This window comes from Rhinoderma darwinii, chromosome 4 (genome assembly GCF_050947455.1).
Source record: "Rhinoderma darwinii isolate aRhiDar2 chromosome 4, aRhiDar2.hap1, whole genome shotgun sequence".
In the NCBI taxonomy this organism is placed as follows: domain Eukaryota; kingdom Metazoa; phylum Chordata; class Amphibia; order Anura; family Rhinodermatidae; genus Rhinoderma; species Rhinoderma darwinii.
In genome coordinates, this window is record NC_134690.1 from 402,384,782 (window position 1) to 402,392,603 (window position 7,822).

Consider the following 7,822-nt stretch of genomic DNA (forward strand, 5'->3'; position numbering starts at 1 on the left):
ATTTTTTTCCCCTGCCCTCTGCTGGCTTCTACATTGTCCCTCTCCAAGCCTGATGAGTAGGCGGGCTCTACCTGTTGTGATGTCAGAGTTCTGAACCAATCACATGTCTCCCTCTGCTGCTTTCCCTCCCTCTCTGTCAGGCTGAGAATCTGCAGCTGCATCCCCCTCCTCTCCCTTCCATCCTGTCTGCTAATTACTGTATTTCTCTAGATGGATTTTTTTTTTTTTTTTTTTTAGGACTGAGAAGGTTTGTGAACATTAACAGAGATCCTTCAGGCAGAGAAAAGAACTACAGACTGCTTTGAGCAGGGAAGGATTTAGGGGGGGGGGGCTTATGGGGCAATCGGCCCCCAAACCACAGTACTGTTTTATTTTTTTTAGTTGGATATTATATACTTGATTTATCCAATAGATAATCACTTACTCTCCTCGCACCTGGGACCTGGCGGCATCCGGAGGACCCGAGAGTGAAGAGAGGCAAGTAAAGAAAGGCGTCTTGTCTGGGCTCTGAATTTATTAAGAGGTGTGGTCTAGGGTCTTAATACATTTTAAGGTCTTGTCTGGGGTCTGTACTAAATCTTGTAGTCCGTTCTGGGGTATGAATTATTTAAGGGGTCTGGTTTGTGGTCTGAAATAGTTTTGGTGTCTGGTCTGAGGTCAGGACTTTGGGGTCTATTCTGGGGTTTGAATACATTTTGAGGTCTTTTTAATGTGCAAAGGGAAGCAGGACATTTGGAGCTCTACAGCATGTGTGAAAACCGGAGCCCCGACCACTATAATAAACTTTAAGGCCCTGTTCACACAGAGTTTTTTGTAGGCAGAAAAAAAAATCTGCCTCAAAAATCCTTCACGCTTTTTTTCTGTGTTTTTTGCCCATGACCGTTGAATCTACTGCAAGAACCGCGGGAAAAAATGAACATTTTGTCGGCCTCCCATTGATTTCAATAGGAGGTTAGAGGCGGAAACCCCTCAAAGAAAGAGCATGCTGCTTTTTTTTCTGCGAGCGAGTCAAAGGCCGCCTGGGAAAAAACCCGCCTCTGTCTTCCATTAAAATAAATGGGAGGTGGTTTGAGCTGTTTTTTGGCGCTGATTCGATGCGGTTTCCATGTGAAAATAAGCACCAAAAAACGGTGTGAACTGACGCTTACTGACTTTAATTAAAAAAGTAGTACATTTGTTGGAGCTCTCAGTGGGGGGTGGGGCTCGGTCTAAATTTTGCTATGGGGCCCGATGATTTCTATATAAGCCCCTGGTGGCCGTGCCTAGTAATGAACTTGATTCGGAGGAGAGTTGGATTTTCTGCCAGTAAAATATATAATAAGATTATTATAAGACAGAAACATAGAGAGCAATAAGAGAACACGTCCGGTGCTCCGAACCTCAGTTCTGTCCTTTGTCTAAAGAGCTTGCAATCAAACCCTATTGCCCCAGACTCATGATGTGACAGAGAGATTGCGGCCAATGTCACAGCTCGGCTTTCTGTGCAGAATGAAGCCCATGTCATGTCGAGACATTTTCATGTAAAGCTTCTTCTCAGACAGCAGATGTTCCCGGGCGCTGCGGCAGCGGAGACAATGTGAGATGTCAGGCGGGATCGCTGTTTTCCCCAGACTTAGATTTCACACTGAGGTCGCTCTAGATTCAGCACAACGAGGACGATGAACATTTAGAAGGAAAAAAAAAAGAAGAACTTTCTCCCTGAAGACACCAAAGTAACAACATAACGAAGCGTTTCTCAAAGACTCAGAGTTGGTGTCATCAAATTCTCCAAACCAAATAGGAACAAAGTGTCAAGTCTGGAGGAGAATTCCAAGGTCTTTAAAGGGAATGTGTCGCTAGAAATTATTATTATTTTTTTTTAGTTAAACAATTATTATTTGAGTGATTACACATTGTTTTAATTTTTTCACAAGTCAGGAAATATTATAAATTAGATTCTGATTTATAACATTTCCATGTGCTGGCCACTAGAGGGGGCAGTTCCCAAAATTGCAGCATGGTCACTGAGGTAAAGCAACCTCATTGATTTATGCTGCAAATTTGGGGTGGACACACTCTCTCTAGTGTCCTCACACAATCCCCCCTCCCTTATTCTGGCTAGTGCCAGGAGAAGGAGGGGGTTGAATCTTCAAACCTCCTACACTGTGTGCCGCCATTTTCTGAGCAACTGCACAGTGTAGGAGGATTAGATACAGGGCTCAGCAGACAGTATAACACGAACATACAGGAACATAATACACACATCACATACAAGAACATAAATTACCTTCTCCTGCCGCTGCCGCCTCCGCTCCTATTCCTTGTGCCTTTGGTTCGTTGAACATATGACCGGAAGCCGCGGCCGGAAGTCGTCATCTGACTGTCTGGCAGCAGCTTCCGGTCCACATGAAAATGGTGCCGGATTTCGCTCTGCGAACGAGCTTCGTTTTGGTCTGTGTGGGAGCGGCGCATGCGTACGCTTCTGAGAATGGAACGGCTCCCGTTCGCATTCTCTATGGGGTTGTATGTGCCGTATTCCATCTCTGTATGTGTCGTTAATCAACACATACAGAGATGAAAAAAATGGCAGCCCCCATAGAGAAGTAAAAGTAAGAACAATGTAAAAAGTAGAACACGAGAACACAAATAAAGAAAATTTATGTTATTATCATATTAAAAGCAATATGATAGAAAAAAAAACCTCATGACACCTTCCCTTTAAGGAATTTGTCTAGAAGTTGACATTGCCGTCCGGACCAAGATGGATGTACAGATGTAGCCAAGTTTATCTTGACTCTGATAACTTGCTGCAGCGTGATATCACAACAAAAGCCATTAAAAAGGTCAAGTTAAAGTTTCTTGTCACTGAGCATTTAATGCTTTATGAGTCAAGATAAGGATGGCTACATCTGTACGGAGTAGACATTATCCAGACTGTAGGGGGCAGTATGTTCTTTTCTGTTCCTCATGACTGCGCCCCAGTGCACAAGGTCCATAGAGACATGACTGGCTGGTTGGTTGGTTGGTTGGTCGGTCATTTGTTGGTCGGTTGGTTGGTTGGGGTAGTTTGGTGAAGAAAAACTTGAGCGCCACACATAGTCCTGAACTCAACACCATCCAACACCTTTGGGATGAACAAGAACGGAGATTGGGAGGCCGGCCCCCTCCCCCAACATCAATGTCTGACCTCAAAAATGATCTTCTGGATGAATGGGCAAAAATTCCCACAGACCCCACAAAATCTTGTAAAAAGTCCCCAGAAGAGAGGAAGATATTTTTCTGCAAAGGGAGAACCAACTTCATATTAATGTCTATGGATTTACAAAGGGGCGACATAAAAGCTCCTGCAGGTGCAATGTGGAGGTGTCCCAATACTTTTCTCCATATAGTTTACAAAAAGCTTACACTTCTCCCACTAGAAGGATTGTTACAATTGTATCCAGACTCGACCATCCTCTGTGAGATCCACAGCTAGGACTCCAGACTGATACATTTTACCTGCACTGATACACTGTAACAAAACCTTAGATATGAGGTGTATAGGTCTCTACAGCTTTACAGCCTCTGCATGTATTCAATAATCTCCCCATTGACTGACAGCAAGCGGAGACTTTAAAAACAGAGACAAATTGATGCATAAAATCTATTAGAAAGTTGCAGAACTTTTCATTACACAATGTTTAAGATTTATCTAGTAAGTCTAGACCGGCCCTTTAAGTGCTGCTGGTAGTCAAGATGTTTTGTCTCTCTGTTATCTACCGGCATTAGTCTGAGATTTTGTCTTTCTTTATGACTGATAAAGAATTCTTCCCTCTATAATAACATCATTTCATCTTTATAATGGCCCTGATGATGGTGACGTTACATCTGCAGATCATCCACATTCACTAAGACGTGGAACAAACTATAGAAGATTAAAATTCTTTAATATTTCATTCCGGCTAAAAGGGAAAGTCTTAATGGAGCTTCCGCTGTCTTATCAATGTGGCTTCAATATTCTGCAGCATCTCCTGAGCAAGAGTAACATTATAGATGAGACACAAGAAGCTGCTGTGAAATAGACACAAGCATAAAAGAAAGTTTATCTGGATGAAGCGAATGGATAAGTAGAGAGAAAAAAATTTCTGTAATTCAATGGAAATAGAGTGGGAATACTACCCATATCTGGCTATTAATGACAAAATTTAATTTAACTACTATAATACTGCCCCCTATATACAAGAATATAACTACTATAATACTGCCTCCTATATACAAGAATATAACTACTATAATACTGCTCCTATATACAAGAATATAACTACTATAATACTGCCCCCTATATACAAGAATATAACTACTATAATACTGCTCATATATACAAGAATATAACTACTATAATACTGCCCCTATATACAAGAATATAACTACTATAATACTGCCCCTATATACAAGAATATAACTACTATAATACTGCCCCTATGTACAAGCATATAACTACTATAATACTGCCCCCTATATACAAGAATATAACTACTATAATACTGCTGCTATATACAAGAATATAACTACTATTATACTGTCCCCTATATACAAGAATATAACTACTATAATACTGCCCCCTATATACAAGAATATAACTACTATAATACTGCTCCTATATACAAGAATATAACTACTATAATACTGCTCCTATATACAAGAATATAACTACTATAATACTGCCCTCTATATACAAGAATATAACTACTATTATACTGCCCCCTATATACAAGAATATAACTACTATAATACTGTCCCCTATATACAAGAATATAACTACTATTATACTGTCCCCTATATACAAGAATATAACTACTATAATACTGCCCCCTATATACAAGAATATAACTACTATAATACTGCTCCTATATACAAGAATATAACTACTATAATACTGCCCCCTATATACAAGACTATAATACTGCTCCTATATACAAGAATATAACTACTATAATACTGCTCCTATATACAAGAATATAACTACTATAATACTGCTCCTATATACAAGAATATAACTACTATAATACTGCTCCTACATACAAGAATATAACTACTATAATACTGCTCCTATATACAAGAATATAACTACCATAATACTGCCCCCTATATACAAGAATATAACTACTATAATACTGCCACAATATACAAGAATATAACTACTATAATACTGCTCCCTATATACAAGAATATAACTACTATAATACTGCTCCTATATACAAGAATATAACTACTATAATACTGTCCCCTATGTACAAGAATATAACTACTATAATACTGTCCCTATGTACAAGACTATAACTACTATAATACTGCCCCCTATATACAAGAATATAACTATTATAATACTGCCCCTATATGCAAGAATATAACTACTATAATACTGCCCCCTATATACAAGAGTATAACTACTATTATACTTCCCCTATATACAAGAATATAGCTACTATAATACTGCCCCCTATATACAAGAATATAGCTACTATAATACTGCCCCCTATATACAATAATATAACTACTATAATACTGCCCTATATACAAGAATATAACTACTATAATTCCGCCTCTATATACTAGAAAATAACTACTATAATACTGCTCCTATATACAAGAATATAACTACTATAATACTGCCCCCTATATACAAGAATATAACTACTATAATAATGCTCCTATATACAAGTATATAACTACTATAATACTGCCTCCTATATACAAGAATATAACTACTATAATACCGCCTCTATATACTAGAATATAACTACTATAATACTGCTCCTATATACAAGAATATAACTACTATAGTACTGCCTCTATATACAAAATATAACTACTATAATACTGCCCCCTATATACAAGAATATAACTACTATAAGGGCATGACCACACATGGCGGAATTCCTCCGCAACTGTCCGCATCAATGCCGCACCTAATCCGGGTTGCGGATTACGGCTGCGGATCTGCACAAAATGTGCAGAAAATTGATGCGGACTAGCTGCTGCGGACTGCGGGAAAAGTGCTTCCCTTCTCCCTATCAGTGCAGGATAGAGAGAAGGGACAGCACTTTCCCTAGTGAAAGTAAAAGAAATTCATACTTACCGGCCGTTGTCTTGGTGACGCGTCCCTCCTTCGGCATCCAGCCCGACCTCCCTGGATGACGCGCCAGTCCATGTGACCGCTGCAGCCTGTGCTTGGCCTGTGATTGGCTGCAGCCGTCACTTACACTGAAACGTCATCCTGGGAGGCCGGACTGGAGACAGAAACAGGGAGTTCTCGGTAAGTACGAACTTCATTTTTTTTTACAGATACATGTATATTGGGATCGGTAGTCACTGTCCAGGGGGCAGAAACAGTTACTGCCGATCGCTTAACTCTTTCAGCACCCTGGACAGTGACTATTTACTGACGTCTCCTAGCAACGCTCCCGTCATTACGGGAGCCCCATTGACTTCCTCAGTCTGGCTGTAGACCTAGAAATACATAGGTCCAGCCAGAATGAAGAAATGTCAAGTTAAAAAAGCAAGACGCATCCGCAGCACACATGACATGTGCATGACAGCTGCGGACTTCATTGCGGAACTTTGAATCTCCATTGAAGTCAATGGAGAAATTCCGCCATGAGTCCGCCACTGCTCCGCAACAGACAGAGCATGCTGCGGACACCAAATTCCGCTCCGCAGCCTATGCTCCGCAGCGGAATTGTACGCCTCGTCTAAACGAACACTTCTAAATAGAAGTGGAAGTCAATGGAGAAACGGCTCCGCTGCGGATTAACGCTGCGGAGTGTCCGCAGCGGAATTTAAGTGAAATTCCGCCATGTGTGAACCCGCCCTAATACTGCTCCTATATACAAGAATATAACTACTATAATACTGCCTCCTATATACAAGAATATAACTACTATAATACTGCCCCTATATACAAGAATATAACTACTATAATACTGCCCCCTATATACAAGAATATAACTACTATAACACTGCCCCCTATATACCAGAATATAACTACTATAATACTGCCCCTTTATACAAGAATATAACTACTATAATACTGTTCCTATATACAAGAATATAACTACTATATTACTGCTCCTATATACAAGAATATAACTACTATAATACTGCTACTATATACAAGAATATTACTACTATAATACTGCCCCTATATACAAGTATATAACTACTATAATACTGCCCCCTATATACAAGAATGTAACTACTATAATACTGCTACTATATACAGGAATATTACTACTATAATACTGCTCCTATATACAAGAATATAACTACTATAATACTGCTCCTATATGCAAGAATATAACTACTATAATACTGCTACTATATACAGGAATATAACTACTATAATACTGCCTCTATATACAAGAATAGAAGTACTATAATACTGCCCCTATATACAAGAATATAACTACTATAATACTGCTCCTATATACAAGAATATAACTACTATAATACTGCTCCTATATACAAGAATATAACTACTATAATACTGCCCCTATATTCAAGAATGTAACTACTATAATACTGCTACTATATACAAGAATGTAACTACTATAATACTGCTACTATATACAGGAATATTACTATTATAATACTGCTCCTATATACAAGAATATAACTACTATAATACTGCTCCTATATACAGGAATATTACTACTATAATACTGCTCCTATATACAAGTATATAACTACTATAATACTGCTCCTATATGCAAGAATATAACTACTATAATACTGCTACTATATACAGGAATATAACTACTATAATACTGCTCATATATACAAGAATATAACTACTATAATACTG